The sequence below is a fragment of the Enhydra lutris genome, unplaced genomic scaffold (assembly GCF_002288905.1).
Source record: "Enhydra lutris kenyoni isolate GAN:26980312 unplaced genomic scaffold, ASM228890v2 scaffoldscaffold2, whole genome shotgun sequence".
NCBI lineage: Eukaryota > Metazoa > Chordata > Mammalia > Carnivora > Mustelidae > Enhydra > Enhydra lutris.
In genome coordinates, this window is record NW_019154086.1 from 55879693 (window position 1) to 55900823 (window position 21131).

The following is a 21131-nucleotide window of genomic DNA, read 5'->3' on the forward strand; positions in this document are numbered from 1 at the left end:
GCAGTGCCATTCTTTACAGGAATTCTGGGGAGGAGGGGTATTCCTGCGGCAGCAGATGGGGCCAGAGGGGGAGCTTTGAGAGGACGAAAAGGGAAAACCGGGAAATCTATTTCAGCCTCAAACTCCAAGCTTAAGAATGGAGAACAATGGATACAAAACCTCCCTCTTTTTCCACTCATCTCAACAAGAAAACATGATGTGTGTGTGGGGGGGCAGTGGCTAACGAGAAGCTTCAGGAACAAGCACTTCCTTCTCTAGCCATATTCTTATTTCAGGACTCCGAAAGCAGCCATTTCCCCCACTTCCTCCATTCTCTGTTATCCAAACATCATCCTCATTGAAATCAGTCCTCTTCACTCTCCCTTTCGCAAACATACCCTCCTTTTGAACAAATATTTCCTTTCATCACTAAATCCTCCTTGGCCTCCTCCATCTCTGCAAAGAAGCCTCACCTCTCCACTCAGCCCTACACCCACAGGCAAACACCTCCTCCCGGCAAACATCCCCAGACCCTGTCTGCTCCACAGATCGCCCTCCACACACAGTGTCTGCAAGCATCCCGAAATCATCGTCTCAGCACTCATCTCCTCATCCACCACTCCCCTCATCCTGCGTCCTAAACTCTGCTCCTTTAAACTCTTCCTCCTCACTCAAGTTTTTATATCCCAGTGCAGAGAAGAAAAACACTTCTAGTAGTAGACCTAGTACCCTTCTTGTTTTTTTTTGCAAATAAACAGAGCAGCGGGTAGATTCCCACTCCTCTCCCCTTGCACCATGTTCTTTGTCATTTAAAGATCTGCCTATTTCGGGGCAGCTGGGGAGCTCAGTAGGCTAAGAATCTGCCTTCTGCTCAGGTCATGATCCCAGAGTTGTGGGATCAAGTTCCACTCGGGCTCCCTGCTCAGCGGGGAGTTTGGTTCTCCCTCTGACCCTTACCCCACTCTTGTGCTCTCTCTTGCTCCCCCTCTCAGATAAATAGATTAACTCTAAAAAAAAGGGGGGGAAAGGGTCTGCCTATTTGAACGAAATCATTATTATCCATTAGACACACACACATAGGTTGATAATCTCAAAGGAGGATTATTTTCATCTTCTTGTAAGATCCAAAAAAAAAAAAAAAAAGCAGTCCCACAGGAATTAATGTATTTTGAATGGCAGAGTAAGGAGGCTCTTTTGTCTCTGCAGATGGAACCCATTCACAGGTGGCTGTAAATCTTGTGTTTTATTTTTTTTTTTATTTTTATAAACATATAATATATTTTTATCCTCAGGGGTACAGGTCTGTGAATCGCCAGGTTTACACACTTCACAGCACTCACCATAGCACATACCCTCCCCAATGTCCATAACCCCCCCCCCCCAGGTGGCTGTAAATCTTAACCGCAGGCAGTTATGCACCCACACCCTCACAGCCCCGCATGCTTCCCACATGCCCACAGCAGCAGGAAACACACGAAGGCTCGCTGGGATTGCCAGGGGAGGCTCCCCAGAACTCAGACAACTCAGGTCCCCCCTTGCAACTGGCCGGCTGGCAGGGTGACCCACAGCCGCCGGGCCGGGGAGAGAGGTGAGGACCATGGAATGACTGACATGACTTCTCAGGACACCGATCACACAGTTTCTCTCTTGGTCCGCTTTGGTTTTGCTTTTGAAGTTTGGCTACTTCTTGAGTCACCTAAGCAGTCAGGGAAACCATTAAAGAAAGATCAGAAGCATCAAATACTCCTGGAGGGAGGACAGAGCACATATGGGAGTGGTGAGCGATGAGAGGTAATGAGGACATTTAACGCAGCTGGAAGGAGTGAGGACACAAAGTTATAAGGAGTTCCAGCTCCTTCCTATCACAATAAAGGAGGCTAACCCCACGTCACCGATCCCTTCTGTCATCTCTCGCTGTACTGAAGTCTAAGCTCTGTCCAAAAAAGAACTCCCCATGGTATTCCAAGGTTCCTAAAAGTAATCACAACCAACAGCAATAGCCCTACTTCAAATGAGGATCTTTATCTCCTGTATCAGAGGCTATTTTCTGGAAGTCTAGAGTGTTATATGGGAATAAAAATCTTAGAGGACTGCTGTGAAGAGTTTTAGTAAAACATCAAGTAGGCAGATTTAAATAAAAATTTGTGTGGGGGCGCCTGGGTGGCTCAGTGGGTTAAAGCCTCTGCCTTCGGCTCAGGTTATGATCCCAGTGTGCTGGGATCAAGCCCCCTATCAGGCTCTCTGCTTTGCAGAGAGCCTGCTTTCCCCTCTCTCTCTGCCTGTCTCTCTGCCTACTTGTGATCTCGGTCTGTCAAATAAATAAAATTAAAAAAAAAAAAAAATGGGGGCAAGTCCCTTCAATGAGACTTCTTGGTACGAAATTTGAAATATTCCTTAGAATCTCCAAGGAATTCGGCAGCATGTTTCCTGTGACAGCTCTCTCCAGCGGGTGAAGAAGGCAGGCAGGAGGGAGGCCACAAAGCACAAACAACCTCAAAACACAGATGGGCCATTCAGATTCTCTTCCCACCCACAAAATCCCTGACTCGTACCTAACTCCTCAAGATGTGACTTTTATCGGTTAGATTCACATCAGTGTTCATGCCATTATTAAAGTAGCTTTAGCAATATTTTAAAAAAGAGACAATATTAATGCAATAAACATTTACATACATATATTATAAATTCAGTTCAACACAGTGACGTGGTAGGAAAGGTCTCTAATTAAAAACATGCTGTCTCTGATTACAGAAAACACGAGGCCGAGGAAATATAATAACCACCACAGAGATGCTATCACTTAAATCTAGAATATGGGGAAGGCTACAAAACAACAACAACACATCCCAGTATCTTCAACCAGCATATGGCAAAGGAAAAAAAAAAAAAAAAGAACAAGAAAGAGAGGGAGCTGTTCTGGATTAAAGGAGACTTGGGAGACATGCCAATTAAATGTAATGCATAGGCCTTATTTGGATCTTGTTTTGAACAGTCCAATTATTAAAAAAATTTTATGAGACAAAGAGAATCTGGACAGTGACTAGAGAATAGATGATATTGTAAATGCTATTTTTTTAGGTGTACTAATGATATAGTTATTTTTTAAAAAGCCCTAATCTCTTCGAGTTATTTTAAATTATTTATGAACGAAATAGTATAGTGTTTAAAATTTGCTTTATAACAATCCATGTTTTGGGGGAAGAAGTAAGGTCTACAGATGAAGCAAGGTTAGGATCACATATGGAGGGTACGTGAGATTTCACTGTATTATTCTGTTAACTTTTGTGTACGCTTAAAATTTTCCATAAGAAAATACTTAAAATGTAAGATGTATGCATTTTGAAAATCAATATGAATAAAAATATATGAACATATACTGACTTAAAAATTACACTGGTTCACTTTACAAAGCATCATGGGGTCCTATCAGTGGCTCCTACCTAATTTTTTTAAAGTATGAAATATTAACCCTCTATCATATTGAAGCTATTAAAATTAACTCTTAAAAGCTGATTTTTTTTTAAACACATGGGGTAAATTTGAAAAAAAAAAAAATGCATTGTCCAGATTCCAAGGGTCAGGCGGTTACATTCAGAATGCGTGCTAGATAATGCTAGGTGCAGTAACTAAATTTCACCACTAAGTGTGCCCAAAGAAGAACCATCTCTTCAGAAAGTTAAAATGCAGAAGTATTCACAAAAACTGCCAACCTTGCTATATCTTGAAGAATGTGAGCCTCAAAAAAACTTTAACACACACACACACACACACACACACAAGCCTTATTACAGATTTGTGCTAAGAGAGACCGACAAGCTTTATAGATAAATTAGGTTCCTCCCTTTTTGAAAGTGAGAGAGTTAGAAGAAATTTAGACTCATATTTTTCAGAGTCCTTTATAGAATCCTAAAACAGTTTCAGGTCAGGATGAAGATTCCTGAAATTTCCCCTCCCCCCAAATCCAAAGTTTCCAGATGTTTCTTTTTTTTGATCATTGGTATAATTCATCCCTGGTTTGAGTGATTCTGACTATAAACCTGGAAGAGTCCTCCTCTGTTACGTTATCACCACAGTGAAGATAAAACCAGAGAAGTGGGGGGACTCGGGAAATAGCTAAACCGGGGGTCATGTCTGTGTGTGTGTGTGTGTGTGTGTGTGTGTGCGCAGCTTACTTCAGATTCATGTCCCAAAGCAGAGGGGTCCTCCAGGAAAAAGCATCCTTCAACTCAAGGCCAATTCCGAGCAAGAAAGATATTGACCTTAGGATCATATTGGGATAAAGATGCTCTCTCTTGATCCTGAAACCACCATTAGGGACTTGAATTGGAAGCTGAGAGTCTAAGGGACCAAACTTTGATCTTTTCACCACCCTGTCCACATTCCAGTCTACTGATCAAAATGCAATCTCTTAAGCATCATCTTTTAATCTTCCAAAGTAACATTCCCTATATCCCAAAACACTACATTCCCCATTCTCTGACCCAAAATTTATGAACTGGGAATGGTCAGAGCTTAAGTAGGCTTAGGAGAGATGAAACAAACACAAGGTAACCACATCTTCCAAAGTCGTGTTTTTCCCTTCAACTCAAAAACTGAGCAGATGGATTTCAAAAATGCCGTAAACAAAATGAAATGGTCATGACACCATCTCCTCATTACTTAATGGTGGATTACGCAGAGTGGGCATTATAAGACACTGCTTTATTATAATAATAAATAAAGACCATTTATTGCTTGGGAGGGAAAGAGAAAGGACTTGAACCAGCAGAGATCCATAATCAACTAACTAAATTCAATTTAATCAATGCTGTTGTTTATAACTGTGAGCAAAAGACCTAATAAAGGAAATGGTTTCATTAGGATGTTATTTTTTTTGTAATGGCCAATCTAGTACAGAGAACATTGGACAGGCTGCCAGGAGCATGAGTCAGGAGACCCGTCCTAGTCCTGGTTCTGCCAAAATCTCCAGCAGAAGCACGAGCTAGAGCAAGTCACTTTGCCTGTCTTCACCTTGTCTTAGCAGAGGCTTCCCGTATTTAAAATGGTAAGGGCGACCTGGATGTTCTTCCTGCTCCAGCTCTCTGGACTCACGGAGATGCTGGTTCAGTAACACAGGAGTGCCAGTTCTACAACGCAGGAAATGGAAATGACCACAGAACAGAAACATGTTTTAGTGATAAGGTGGCAGCTACCTAACTGGGAAAAGCTTGCCCCCACGCTGTGGCCCGTGACATTCCAAGGGCATGGTACATTGTTTCAGCATAACATAGTGGGAAAAAGGCCCAGTCAGAGCTATGTTAATACAATATCATATGGGTATTTGATTCAGCATGATGTATAAGAAATACTTGCTCTGCATTCCCATAGCTTGCCATTTCCTTAAAAAATCTTAAGCTGTTTTCGAAAACCTACTTCTACGATGATGTAAGCAGCGTGGCAGCCAGACATCACTTCCCAGTCTCCCCTGAGTATCTATTGGCTCTGAAGCACTATTCATGCTGGGTCTGAACTGGTCAAAAGAACACAGGAGCAGGCTTTCCTTTGCTTGTAACTGTTCTTGCTTTAGTACTACAGTGGTCAAGAAATACATCTAGGAAAAATCTTGTAACCTTTAGCTTTTTGCTATTCCATATGCTAATTCCACAAGCATACTGCCATCTGGAGAAGTCACACACAATGTGCAAACCAAATATTCCAAGATGATCAGCCCACTAATTTCCGCAGAACTCCAGAATTAGCAGCAAGTCTGAGAAAAGGCCGACCCTGCTTGAGGTAACGATATTAAATATTGGCATGCACAAACTTTTCCTTTCCCTTAATTTGTAAAGTAAGAAAAAGCAGTTTGTCTAATAAATCAACTTCTACACACTAACCAAAACGTCTCTTATAAAAAAAAAACTCTCAAAAACTTTTCCATGCACCTTATCTTGCACTCTAGATCTTACTTATCTGTTTCTTTGTATAGCAAGCTTCTCCAATCCCTGGTTTTCCCGTCACATCTCAATAAAATGATTTTTAAACCTGGGTTTCTTTTCTATTATTGACCATTAGCTGCTACAGCTATAGTCACATGTAAGAAACATCCCTAAATATCATGAAAACAACTGTGTGTAAATTCACCCCTAGAAGATTCAAATCCTGTGTGATGGAGACAATTTCTTGTCTGTTTATCCTGAAGGGATCTGACAACCTGAGCTACCATATTTGGTCTCATTCACTTTCAAAAGACGAGTCATGTTACTCAAATGCCAATAAATATTTCCAAGCAACAGTTATTTAAAAAATAAAAATAAAAAAAATAAAAAATAAAAAACAAAGCCAACTCACATCTTCTCCTCCCATCGTCTGAAAAAAAAAAAGTAAAAAAGGGGGATCATGGGAGGGGCTGCTATTGTTCTTTATTGTGGCACCTGCAGGCAGCAGACCCCTTAAAAAGTCCTCACTTTCAAATCATTTCTAAATATTCTACTATGTGCTTGGCCTTGAGGTGCACCCACTGGCTCCCTGTTGAAATAAGAAGAACTTACCTCAGCACAGTTCAGAGTTCCCACCTCTCCCAAGAAAGGCATATGAAAAAAAATTTTCACTAATGCCCAAACCTCTGAAACTAGAGGATTATTAACTACCATGGCAGGACCACTTAGCACACAGAACTAGAATCCATAATCACAAGCCTAATGACTAAACGTAGAAATGTAAATGTTAGCATACAAATGTTTGTCACTGATCAGGCCATATGGACACAGCTCTTCTGATAATTCAAAGCTCACTGAGATAGCCCCTTTCTATAAGCAGCCATTCACAAGTGCCCTGCTTTTTAAACTCTCCTAGGAAATTAACAATAGCTTTATGCTACTATCGGTTCTTCCCCATTAGGTAAACAGATGGAGTGGTACAGACGGGGGGCGGGTATAAGAAAGCACAATGGCGCAGGAGTTAGATTTGACTTGCAGGTCCTGCACTATTCAGGCAAGGTGAGCGCATCATGGGCAAAGGAGTCGGAGAAGAGGATTTCTTTTTATTTCCAGGATTGTTTTGTCTCACTTGCCCAAAGGATAGCCAAGCTCCTAACCCAAGCCCTATGCAATCACAGTTATCATAGATAGCCATTCATCATGTGAATTTCCCCCCAAATTGCCCCTATGTGTGCTCATTTCCTTATATGCCAGGTGTCTTTTTAAACCCCATACTCAGGAGGCCGCTCTCATTTCCCTTCTGTCCAAGACAACTCTATCCATTCATGTACTCTACTCTTAACCCCTAAGGCAGGAAGGGACCGAAAATCTCAAATGTTCTGTTTTGTACCTGGATTCAAAAGCAGCATCTGCTGTGTTTGTAAAACCATCTGTTGCCCACTTTACTGTGGGAAGGAGGGTGCAGGCATCAGATGTGGAGTGTCACAGGTCACACAACGGAATGATCTCCTTCTTCGGGCCAGAGATCTGATCCACTGCCTCCATGGCTGACGCTACTCTTCTCCAGTCAAGGGTTTATTTATTTCCTCATGGAGAATAGTACCGCTAAACTCCAAACTCTCACGAAGGGTCAGGTCCAGGATTGCGTTTTTTTTGTCTGTTTGTTTGTTTATTACAGTTGCTTGAATTTCAATTTCTAAATTCTCTAATTCTGGGTTATACCTAGAACTACATCTGCCACAAACTCACTTGAGACCTTATGAGTCACTAATCTCTGGACATGTCTGTTTTCACATCTATAAAATAAGAAGGTTGAACTTGGTGATCTCTGAGGCTCCCTTGTGCCCTAACACTCCCAAATTCTGTGATTTTTAAATGAACTCCAAGTTGCCCGTGAACACAAGTTCCTTCACATCTTGTGCATACTGAGGCTCTTAATGCCAAGGGTGAAAGCATCTGGTGCTGATGAAAAGGCTCCTATGACATGGTCTCTTTGTGTTTAACTAGAACACAGTTGGTTTCTTGAAGAGCCAAAGTAGACTAAGATCCTTAATCTTATTAACATATGCCCATGAGGTAATGAGCTAGTATTTTAGAGTATTATTCTAGAGCAGTTTTCTAGATTTGGGAGCTGAAGAATTCTTTGGGTGCTGCTCTGTGTATTGTAGCATATTACAAAGCATCTGAGGCCTCTCCCCACCAGATGCAGCCCAGCTGGTAAGAGGGGATGTTCCCTACCTCCAGCTGGAACAGCCAAAAAAAAGTTTCCATACATTGGCCAATTTCCCCCGCCTGGGGGTTGGGCATGCAAAATCTCCCCTCATCCTCAGTAGAGAACCATGGCTGTAATGGGTATCGGGGCTTGAAAATAAGGCACATCAGTCAAAAGTTGTTTTTGTTTCACATGGGTGATACTCACATTGTTAATAAGTAAAGCACTCCAAGACCTAACAGTGAGATTTTTAAAGCACATGTATTCCACTTGAAAGAAGTACAAAGCTCCGCCTTTACAAATCATTCATAGCAGGCCTCCCTGCGAAGGGTTGAGAACTAGCACACAAAGTCATAACCTCATCTGCTCTTTTCACAGGCTCTTCCCCAGTATGCTCCAGAATCAACTCTTGGCTTACAGACTTCAAAACAGCACTTTGAAGAGAAGAAGGAAAACCAGTGGTTTGCTTTGATCAGTTTGGCTTTTTCTTCCCTCTCTTGTGCAAAAGCCAGTAAATAAGATGTTTCTGAAAAGGTTGCTAATGAGTTCTGGCTTTGGTCTAGATTCTTGAAGATAGGGGTTAGCAAACTCTCAGCTCCATTTCCCAAGTATCTTTCCTCCACCACTTCAAACAGAAACACCCCCTACGGTCAGTCCTCAGCCCAAAGAACAGCAGCTACCAGCTGTGTGAGACAGACTGGAGGCTGCAAACTGCAATGATTACTCCTCTTAACCAAACATCTCATTTTCCCACTGGTGAGAAAGGCTGAGATTTGCAAACCTCTGGGTCTCAGAAGGTGAAGGCTACACTAGTCAACTCTCCCTGGCTTTTAAAGGAAACACCCATTTTAAACGTTTTCAGGACTTTTACAGAGTTTCTTAAGTACATACAGCGTTTGTACTTCAGAATGTCTGTACACTAAAAATGTAAGGTGAAAAAGAAACACTTTTAGAGGACTAAGTGCAGGGTATGAAAAGGGAATCGTGAATAGACACAACTTACTTTTCAAAGAACTCAGCTCTTTATTCAAACAAATATTTACACAATTGAGGGCAATGGTACCAGGGATATAGCCATTCTGTTAAAATAGTGGGCAAGTCTAGAGGTTTATTTATCCCAAATCCAGCTACTCTGTTGCTATCCTACCAGGAAGCAAGAATTCAAGTGTACTCAGGGCAAAAGTTTAACCCTCTGAAACTGAACTTCGTTTGGAGCTCTCCCAGCTGAACTCAGATGTCAGAATCTCAGGGACGGATCTCAAACGCCTCAATTAAGCCAAACTAGGATGCTTCAAGTTACACTCCAATACTTGAAAGAAAGTATCTGCAACGTACACATTTCTAGAATGAAGGGAAATATGGCTGACAAAAAACTTATACTGAAAAGAATCCACATTTGTGCACCTCCTCTCCGAGTTCCACTCCCAGGCGCGTTTGGCAGTAACTAGTCTTGCATTCTAGAACTCTTGGGAGCTACTTCAGAGCTGCACAAGGAAGACTTCCAGGGATCAAGGCAGGGCCAGCCAAGAGTATTTCCAGCCCCCGGCAAGTCTACCAACTTAAAAGGCTGCAGGCAGAGTTCCTTCTTTTACATAAGAAAGGTAGATGCGCAGGCTTTGGAAGCCGGCTGGACTTCAGGAGCTCTCGCAAACAGGACACTTCTACTCTGGAAGGGACAGCCTGTCAGCCTTTTAATTTCCTGGCGGTGGCGGGAGTTAGCCAGGTCCTCGGCGCTTCAATAAGTGATGACTGCTAGTGCTAAGTTACTGAAAGCACCAGCAAACATTTCAGCTGCGCCTCAGCCCTGCCGGACGCGGGCTGAAACGGGAGTTCAGAAAATTCCCCAACGCCTGCAGCCTCTACCTCTTGGGGTACAGAGACCGCCATGTCACAAACTTTGGGGGCTCCAAAACCAAGTCGGAATCTGAGGTTCTGCGCGGTTCAAACTTGTGAGCCGCACTCTTGAAACAGTGGAATCACAGAAGGGCAGCTAGCCAGATATTTGGGGGTAGGAAAAGGGTCGTCTCCGAATCCCGCGCCCCATATCATCCAGCAGCAGACCTTCTCTTTCCTCCGCGCATCGCGACAAAGCAGCTTTCCACCGCAGATCCCAATCCCTCTCTCGTTGGTCGTTCCAGAGTTCCGGGCAAAAGTTGCCTCCGGTCCCCCCAGATCCCGCCTGTTCCTTACAATCGCTTTGTGAGAGTTTCCCCTACCCCGACACTCCCTCCCCAGGATGCTCGCCAGTAGGGTCCAGTCACCTCCTGGGGTTGAGGCCCCCTAAAGCTGCTCGGCCAGGTTTCCGCTAACCCCAGCCCGGGCTTTTGTCCCCAGAGCCTGTAAGAGAAGCAAAGCAACTCCGCGTCCCCGGCACCCACTCACCGTCTCATCTTTCCTCGAGCTGCGGCTCTCCACCGGCCCCGTCGCCCTCTCGCCTGGCCCTGGCCCCTGCCCTCCCTCCGGCCCCCGACCCCCGGCCCCGCGCCGGACCCCGACGCAGCTCCAGCCGCAGCCGTCCGACCACTCCGGACTCGCCGTGCGCAGTCAGTGCGCCCCTCCTGGGCCGGGGCGGCCACTGCCTCCTCTCCGCCCCCAACCCTTCGCCGCGCAACCGGCGGCGACCAACTCGGTGCGGGGGAGGCAGCGCCCCCGGGGAGCGGCCCGGACGCCGGGAGCCGGCGCGCCCCACCCCTCCCGGCCCGCCGCCGCCCCCTTCTCACCTGGCGCGTCGGCACTGCCTGGTCCCCGCGGCCAGAGCGGGAAGGCGCGCTCGGTGCGCCCCGGCACCCTGTGAGGTCCCCCTCCCGCCGCGGTGGTGAGCTCCGCGCTCCTCGGTACTGTGCCCCGGCCCCTGCGCAGCGACCGCGCCGGGCACCCAGCGAAATGGGGCAGTAAGTCAGAGAGCCACCCAGCTCACGGGCGGTTTACAGTTGGGGCTTTTACTACCGCTGGAGGAGCCCGGCTGTTCGCCCCATCACCCCGTGCCAGTTCGCAAAGCCGCCTTTACAGCCGCGCACTGGAGACGTTTGTGGCAGGCTTTCCTTTTCCTTTTTTTTTTTTCCCGTTCCCTTCGCTTCCTTTCCTTTCCTTTTCTTTTTTCTTTTCGTTCCTTTCTTCTTCTTCTTTCTTTCTTTTTCTTTTCTTTTTTTTTTTTTTTTTTTTTTACGGTCTGGAAGAAGGGCGGGAGGGTACACGTCCTCCGGTGATGATTTCCTCACCCGCTGTGGAGTTTCTACTGGGAAACTCCAGGTGGCCACGCCTCACCTGCTCCCGACAGCTCGCCTGGGGGCAGGTACCTGACGCGTCAGAAAAGCAGCTTTGTAAAATCTGTAGGGCGCGGCCTCAGCTAAGGGCTGAGGATTCGGAACTAACTCATTCTGACTTCCCTTCGGTCATTTCTTTTGAAAGTTTCTCTGTTTTCCAAAGTTTTTTTTTGTTGTTGTTTTTTTTTTTTTTTTTCTGAGTTGCTGCAACCAGTGAAAAGAAAGCTGGTGTGAACGTCCTCCAAAGGATGCTTCCGAGGAAGGCAACGAAGCGGACCCAGGGCAGTCCGCAGTGCATCTGGGCACGCGGGAATGTGAGCCTCTGCCAAGTTCTGAGCCCGTCTCTGGGGTTACGAAGATGAAGGCCCTCAGCCTTCAAGGAAGCCGCAGCAGCAGGGAAGAGAGTACCATGAACTGTGGACTTTTTAACATATGCTCAGTATGGCTTTGGGGAAGCTGCTTTAGCTCCCAGTGACATTTTCTTCATCTCCAAGTGTAGTAATAATGATACTGATGTTGGAAGTCGGTTAATAAGCTTTTGGATAATGTAGGCAAGGGATCTGTCACCATAAGTGGTCCTAGTAGTCATTCAACAAATGGCTTATTTCATGGAATTTTCATTCATGCAGGTGAAAGCCTGGTTTCTAATTTCAGGGAGAAGCTCATCTATGAACTGCTTGCTGTTTTATAGGACTTTTTTTTTTTTTTCTTTCCTCTCCTGGCTCTTTGCCGCACAGAAACATACAGGGGTCAATCCAACCGTTAAGTGCTCCAGCAGATCTCTCTTCTCTCACATCATCAATTTTCTCCCTTTACTGGCTCATCTCCTTCAACATAAAATCATGTTATGTGTCCCATCTTAAAAACAAAAAACTCTCTCTTGAATCCACTTCCCCCACCAGCCACTTGTCTTTTTTTTCAGCTCAGCTATAGCAAAATGCCTTTAAAAAAGTGTTGAGAAAAGCTGTCTCCAGGTTCTGTCCTCTCATTACTCCAGTCAGGCTTTTGCTTTGCCCATGTCACCAGTACTCTTCTTATGGAGATCAAACTCCTGAGTCAAAAGGTCTCTCAGTCTTTACCCCACTTGAGCTATCAGCAGTAAGGAACAGCTGATCATGTTCTCCTCCTGGAAATGAGTTTGACGTCCACAACATCTTATTTTCACGGTTTTGTTCCTAACCTTTGCTCCTTGTCAGTCTCCCTTGCTGGTCCCTTCTCTTCTCCCAGCCTCTGAGCAGTGGAGTGAGTGCCCGGGGTTCAGACTTTGGTTCCCTTGTCTATCCACACTCACTCCCTTGGTGAGTTCATCCTGTTTCGTGGCACTAATTACCACCTGTTTGGTAATGACTCCCAAATCTTACCTCCGGCTGGGCCATCTCCCCTGAACTTCAGGCTTCAGGCAAGGCCCACTTGGATGCCTACGGGGCTCCTCCCACTTAACATTCCCAAACTTGAAATCCTGAAATTTCTCCCTCCATCTCCAACCACCCTGTCCCAACTGAAGTCTGACTCATATTAGGCCTAAAACCTTGGTGTTATCCTTGACCTTTCTATTTCTCTTGCATTTCAAATCCAATCCATCAGGAAATCCTTTTACAATCCTACTTACACAATGAGTCCAAAATTCAACTACTTACCACCTTCACTCTTACCACCGTCCAGGTCCAATCTACCATCATGTTTTCACTTTGATTACCCTCGCCCTGTTTCTACTTTTGCCCCCCTATGGGCTCTCCTCAACACAGCGGCCAGAGCAATTCCTTTAAACATTATGGCAACTCGTATCACCCCTATCCTCGAAACCCTCAGTGACAACAAAAGCCAGAGTTCCTAGAATGACCCAGAAGGACAACACATGATCTGCCCTTCTCTGACTTCAGCTCCTACTTCCCCCACCTCACTCACTTAGCTCCTGCCACCAGGGCCTCCTCAGTATTCCTGGACTGGATTCCTAGACAGGTATACTTCCATCTCAGGGCCTTTATGCTGGCCTCTCTGCCTGGATTTGTCCCCTCCCCCAGCCACCGTGCTCCCTCACTCCCTCACTTCCTTCAAGACCCTGCTCAAATGTCACCATGTGCCTCAGGCCTACCCTGACTACTCTAATTAAAATTAAACATGTGTTCTTCATACCAGTAAGCTTTCTTTATTCTTTTATTGACAGAGTTTTTACCTTTTATAATATTATAAAATGTACTTTTAGAATTATATTTATTATCTGACTCTCCTCACTAGAGTGTAAATTCTGTGCAGGCAGGGATTTCTGTCTGTTCTCTCCAGTGACACATCCCCAGTGCCCCTGAATGATGCCTGGCTTGTAGTATGAATGATGGCTTTGACCCAGAGCACTATGGTTGCAAACATTTTCTTGCCCAGAATGACGCCACTCAACCAGACAGACATTTTAGAGACAAGTTGTTCTCCCCTAAAGGTTCTGAAGAGTATGTCTACCAACACAGCACACCTAGAATGACAGTATTTAACAACATGCGTGTCTGAGAAAAAATAGCTAATGTTCATTCAGAGCAACAATTGCTGTATATACTAAGCGCTCGCCCAAATATATTACAGTGTTAGTTTATTCCTCTAACAACCCTGTCAGGTAAGTGCTATTATTACTAACAACCCTCTGAGGTAAGTACTATTATTACTCCCATTTTATGACTGAAAAAAATGAGGCACAGAGGAGTTAATGGTCACTCAGTTAATAAGTTTGGGTGGAATCAGAATTTTCACAGAGGCAGGATGGTGTTAGGGTCTGTACTCTTAAATACTCCTCTCTATCTCTTGTTTGGGTAGGAATGATATGTCAGAGGAGGTTTCTGGATAAAGATTAATTCATAATCACCGGGCAAAAAAAAAAGTGATCCTCATTGGCCTCTTCTCACTGCCTTGTTTTATTTGTTGACATTTTGGTCTCTTTTAGTTCAGCCAAGCTCCTTAAAGGCAAGAGGGATCATTGTATTCATATTTGTGTGAACCATACTCCGAGACTCAATACTGCTCGATACTTGATACTCACTTGGAAGGGGCTCAAAGACGATTCGTTCAATGTGACTTTTTATAAAGTGACTAAAGCCACCAACGCTTCTCACGCCTGCTGCATTGGTGTGGTTTTCAGTAGCTGGCTTAATGCCACAAGGGCCTGGAGATGAAGAGGTCCCCGTGAAGCCACAAAGCTTAAACTACATGTTAAATGCAGACCTCAGGCATCTTCAAATGTGGAGAAGGAACTCAAAATGTAACACTTGTTATTATGTAATAAGTATTATTACCAGAATTTCTTTTTAGTTATGATGATATTTAAAGAGAAAAAAGGGGGCGCCTGGGTGGCTCAGTGGGTTAGAGCCTCTGCCTTTGGCTCAGGTCATGATCCCAGAGTTCTGGGATTGAGCCCTGCATCGGGCTCTCTGCTCAGCGGGGAGCCTGCTTCCTCCTCTTTCTCTCTCTGCCTGCTTCTCTGCCTACTTGTGATCTCTCTGTCTGTCAAATAAATAAATAGAATCTTTAAAAAATAAATAAAGAGAAAAAAAAAGAGCTCTTTCCTTTCACTTTTTCCATTTCCTAGGTTCTTTACAACAAAGTCCCCTCTTTAATCCCAGGCCAGAGCCACACCTCACTCTCTCTCTCTGCCATTTCCTGTTGTCCACTAGGATACTGGGTTGTAAACTACCCCCTTCTCTAGGATCTGTAGTGGTTACCATACCCGATCTTACTTTGCTATATCCTCCCCTCACATAGGGAAAGGAGAAATGTTGCACAAAGTTATATTATAAGTTACTTATGGATCATTCCATTTGGACTTAATTTTGCTATGGTACCTTCTCATTAACAAAGACCAGTTGGACTTGATTAACTCGTGTCCTGAATCTGCACATCTCTTCATCTCTCTGTAGTGATAGCTTAACACATGTTTGTAGCTATTAACTTGGGCCATCCTCAAGCCCAGTCCAATTATTTGTACTGATGTTCTCTTTAATAACATGCCTATATAAAGAACCAAGACGTTTTTATTTGCAGAGTGCAGCGGAAAGATCACTGATTTGGGAGTCAGACAGACCTGGGTTTAAACCCTGACTCAGCCCTGTTGGAATGTGTTATTTACTTTGATTGAGAAACAAATTTCTTTCCTGAAAAAATGAGACTAATAACACCCAACCCATATTTTAATGAATGAATGTGATAAGGGCACCATGCTTTTGACAGGAGACAGCTAGCACACAGGGAGCATTTGAAAGTATAGGGTTTTTTTCCTTTTTAAAAAATAAAAGTGCTTTATATTTAAGGTATATAACATGATTATTTGATGGTCATACAGATAGTGAAAGGATTACTACAGGCAAACTAACAAACACATCTTCTCACATAGCTACTTTATTTGTGAGGGGGTAAGAACACCAGAAATCTACCCTTTTATCAACTGTCCAATATTCAATACAATATTATTAACTATAGTCAGCCTGCTACACCTTCGATCTCCAGACTTATTTATACTTTAACTTTAACTCCATACTCTTTGACCAACATCTCCCCATGTTCCCCAGCTCCCTGTCTCTGGTTATCTCCTTTCTGCTCTCTGCTTCTCTGTAATCAACTCTTTGTAGATTCCACATATAAGTGAGATAATGCAGGTTTTTTCTTTCTGTGTCTGGTGTATTCCACTCAGCATAAAGTCCTGACCAAAAGAGAAATTTCCAACCCAATTTACCTTCTCTTGTGGAACTGTTGTCAATGACATCAAGCCTTTCTTTTGTACTATCCTATGTAAGTCGAGTTCCCCACCATAAACTCATTTTAGAATTTAGTACTAGGATACATTTTCTCTCTCTTAAAAAGTCGATGTTCTTTCATTTCTTAGAAAAGGTATTTCATCTATTTCCACAGTGGATTTGCATTCGTCGTTAAGGAGAACTATGTAAACCCATGTTTCCCTTTGTATCCTGGTTGCCAGGAAGCTCAAAGTCATTAAATGATTGTATCATGGAAATAAAGATTTTGTTTCCTACTACTTTTTTTTTTTTTACATCTTTGATGTATTTTTACTCCAATAACCTTACTCGATATTTGGACTTTACTCTATGTTCTCAAATATGTTTTTAAATATATGAAGTATACACAACACATTGGCTCTTCAAATTAATGCCATAAAATTAACCAAAGCTAAGGTGGGAATTTATCCCCGTGTACGGCTTTATGTTCAAACTATTAAGATTGCTTCTCTGATTATGAGAGTAATCTAAATACACGTGCCATCTGATTAATTTCTGCATCAGATGTTCTCTTTCAGCCCTGTCCCCAACCTTGTCTGTGAGTTTGTACTGGAATCAGGCAAGAAAAGGATGCTGGGGATGTGTGTGTACGTGTGTGTGTGTGTGTGTGTGTGTGTGTGTATGTGAGAGAGAGAGAGAGAGAGACAGAGACAGAGACAGAGAGAAAGAGAGAGACTTTTGATTAACCTATCCCAGCAGTGTTTATCAGGCCTATTTTTCTAATCACTCAAAGAGCCTGAATTGGTCGACTTTTCCTGCATGGCAGCCTTGAGTTTTCTTTGTAGCTTATCTGCCCATCACAGAGAACAGCAGTACCCTCATGAACGCCGCTCCTGCGTAATGCAGGGAGCTTAGCCTATCTGCCTCTCCCCTTTGTGTTCCCTTTCATCTGACTCTCACCATGTCACCAGTTATCTCATTCCTTGACTTCAAATTCCCTCATGACATGCTAGGCTACGGTATGCTATGTAATATGATAGAACAGGATATAGCATAATTCTCTGGAGCCTGTTGGATAGGGATAAGGGCTCAGGTTGATGTGTTGGATCTAGACAGACCTCGCTGCTCTAGAGACTTCTGCCAACTTAGAGCAGCAGCCGGGATTCAGCACATGAGGAATGTTAAACACGAAGGCAAATTTACTAAGCATCTACTGTGTTCCACATGATATGCCTGGATGAGTGGAAGATAGAGCTAAAATAAATCATTTATTATGTGGCTCTAGATAAGGAGTTTACTGCCGAGCAGGGAACTGTAACATGGTAACATACAATAAAACATACTGTAAAAAAAGTGATACAAGTGGGTTCAGGGAAGGGTTTCTCTCTGCCCAGTGAGTCTATCAAGGAAGACAACGCATGTGATCTTTCTATGGAGAAAGGTCCCTTCTAGACAGAAGAGAGAGCGTTAACAAAGAAGCCCATGCAGACTAGAGAAGCAGGGCATCCCACACGGATGGAAGCATGAGAGACGACACGGGGGAGTTGGGGCCAGCTATGGGGGGGAGGGGAAGAATAGGGCTTAAAATTTTAGATTTCATGTCTAATACCATTTTAATTAGGTCATTTCCTTGCTCTAAACTTGCACTGGCTCCTCCTCGCTGGACAAATACAGGAAGAGCTGGCGGCTGTGTAGGAGGAAGTGGATGCTGATTATATGGGGCTGGGATGAAAGAGAAAGATGAGCTCCAGCCACATAGTTTGAAGACTCCAGTAAAGCCATAGGATTCTCTTTCCTCATATGTTAAGCAAAGCTGTCAATCCAAGTCAAGGCTGCTCAGTCTCATATTCACTAAAGGCTCAGTCAAGATACCGAATGGCTCTGTCCACTCCTGACTGCCATTCGTTTCCTCGTGTTAGGATGATTCCATAGTTACAGATCATAAGAGGCTCACAGAAATAAGCATGGAACAGGTACCTTTGGGCTGTTCGGCCAAGTGTTGGACTGGAAATTCAATGATTTAATATTCCAGGGAACCAGTTGTGTCACCGGGGGCTTGGGGCTACTCACTTGATCTTTTTTGTAATGTTTCACATTATGGGGATAATTGCACTGTTTCTCTCAGGGGGAGTTGTTAAGAGAACTAACGAAAACATTTGTGTTTAGAACTCAACGCTGGCTAGAGATTTTGTGTCAGTACTCAGGAAGTTGTATGTGGTTGTTTGAGGCATTTAGTTCTGAGATGCAGATAGCCATGTTTATGACTAATACAGTTCTTCTAGAGTCATTTGAATTTCTGGCTTTTGCCAAGAACCAAGTTTATATGAATTACAGTTATGCCTAAAGAAGATGGTATTCCTTTGCTCTTTCTCAAACAGGAACCAAAAGAAACTCTATTTAAAAGGTCTTTCTCTGATTGTTCAAGAGGTTGATTCCTGATACTGGTCTTGTATTTATAAGATTGACATAAGAATCTCCAGAACTTGAACATGAGTCGATGAATATATTGTGTCTCTAGTAAGTAATATTATAGTTCATTTTATAAAAGGCTTATCAACCCAGTACAGTACAAGAGAAAACTTACATACATTGAAATGAATTTGCCAGTCAAGAAGGCAAATGTAGATACTTTCAAAGGGGACATTTCTCTCCCCCTATCCCAAGCCTGCTGGCAGAACAGTAGCTCTTCCTCTGTTTCCTCTACAAAAAAGCCTGGATAAAGTTTGAGGATCCCCAACAGCAGGAATGATGGTGGGGGGAAATCACCTAAGTGCTCCCCATTCCTCTTGTCCATTAACACTGATAGGCAATGTCATCAAGACAAACCCTGATGTGATTTATTGTTTTCCTATTACACTCGCTAGTTTTCTCCCCCATCCCATCTGGCTCGTGAAGTTCATCAAAGTGACTATCCAGGTGGAAAATGCCTTACACAGTCAATTTTGAAGGATCCATATGGATGGAAAGCAACATAACCCCTAATTAATAACTCATTGATAATTAGATCTCTAAAGAAAGTTTTAGCTCTAATGAGCTATTAGCATTTCAGGTTAAATTCTCTAGGACTCCATAAATAGTTGAATGCTTTGATTCTATTGGAAATACCAACCTTTCTTTTTCTATTCCAGCTGTCACAGTCTTTAGTACAAGAAAGAAGAGGGTTGAGGGGTACACAGGAAGGAAGGTGGTGATCACATACTGTACACCTTTACAGGGAATCCCTTGGGCACAGCAGACCCGGTGTCCCCAAATCATCATTTCCTTATTCCACGTACATCCCTCAACCCTCCTCCTTTTTATAGTCCATAATTAAATGAAAAGTCACCCCTTACATTCAGTCATCCAATCCCCCCAGTCTGGAAAATGTCTTCAGTCTTATTTCCCCAACCGCTGTTACTAATCCATTGCCAAACCATATCATCTTTACCTCTTAAATGTCTGTCAGTAGATCTCTTTTCTCCATTCCCTTTGCCTTCATTGATCGCCTGGTATTCTTAACTTCACTCCTAGAGAAGGAGCCCAGGAGCAAGCCCAGGTGTAGGGAAGATATGATTTCATTGGACCTGAAGCTAGAGAGACAGTGGTGTGTGGTTGGCAAGGCTCACCCAAGGCAGTGGAAGATGGGAAGAGTCTAAAGGAAGAGCTAAGATCCACAGTTCAGAAAGAGAGAAAGTATCAAATCCAAGACCCTGTGTATTTGGGCAGGAGAAGGGATGAGGTTATGGGGCTATTGCTGAAGGATTACTCAGTATTTGAAGTTTGCACTTAGGGCAGGAACATGATGGCCCAGTGGGACAGGTGTAGGCAGACATTGGAATCGTAAGCTTCCAAATCAAGCCTCCAGTCTCAAGAGCACTCAACTAAAATTCATAATTATTTCATTTGTCCTTTTTTCCCCCTAGGTCCCCACTAGAATCCTAAGCTTTGAAATCAGGGACTCCTCCACGTGTGTCACCATTTCACAACCCGGGCTTCCCCTAGTATTTCAGACATGGTAGACACATAATGTACTTATTGAAAACAGCATGAACTGGTATTGAATACTGAAAATCTAATCTCATCACCTCAGTGCTTAAGAATTCCTCAGTGACTCCATCAAGACATTAAGCTAAAATAAATCCAGAACCCTCAGCTTCGCATTAAGCAACTAAACAGAAAACAAACCATTTGGTTAGGTCAGGTTATTTTCCTAGTGGGTAGCTTACCATTTCCTACCCCCCTGCCTGCAGGGAGGGCTGCTTTCAATCTCAGTACACTATTTGTGGCTTTTTGCATGCGTCATACTCATTCTTTCTTAATACGCAGCAATAGTTCAGGAAACACACTTTCCAGAAAGCTTTTCTTAACTTTATCCCTGGCCTTGGTCAAGTAAGAAGGCAGTGATGGTTAATTTTGTGCCAGCTTTGCTACGGCCAGGTTATTTGGTCAAACACCAGTCTAGATGTTGCTATGAAGGTTTTTTTTTTTTGGCTATGATTAACATTTAAATCAGTAGACTTTGAGTAAAGCAATTGCCCTCTATAACGTGATTAGGTCTCATACAATCATAGAGAATTTAAGAGCAAAGATTGAGGTTTCCCAAGGAAGAAGAAATTCTCCTCAAGGCTATAGCACAGAAACGCTGCCTGGATTTCCAGCCTGTGACCAGCCCTACAGACCTCAGACCTGCTAAGCTTCACAATGGTAGGTGACAATTCTGTAAAATCAATCCATCAATCTCTCCCCACCCCACCCATATATATGTATATATGTGTATATATACAGAGAGAGATTGTGTTTCTTTGGAGAACCTAGACTGATACAGAAACTTTCTATTTTATCTCCTATGTCTAGAACTTTGCAGAATGAGTCAATGAAAAATTAAATCTAACATGAAATCACCCTCCCTTCACAGAAGAGCACTTGGCAGTGCAGACATAATCAGCTCATGGTAGGGAAACACTAGTGAGGTTAACTGACACCCGGTCTCCAGCATATCCCTCAGTAGCCCCTTCCCTGTCCCCGCCCATGACTTGATCATCTGAGGCAGAATCAAAAATAATGAGGAAAACAG

At 43.5% G+C, this 21131-nt stretch overlaps 1 protein-coding gene across 1 annotated transcript in view; it reads right to left on the reverse strand.

The window, feature by feature from the left end:
- Nucleotides 1-21131, reverse strand: part of LOC111149019 (pleckstrin homology like domain family B member 2) — a 218046-nt gene that overhangs the window by 92853 nt on the left and 104062 nt on the right. The window lies entirely within an intron of this gene.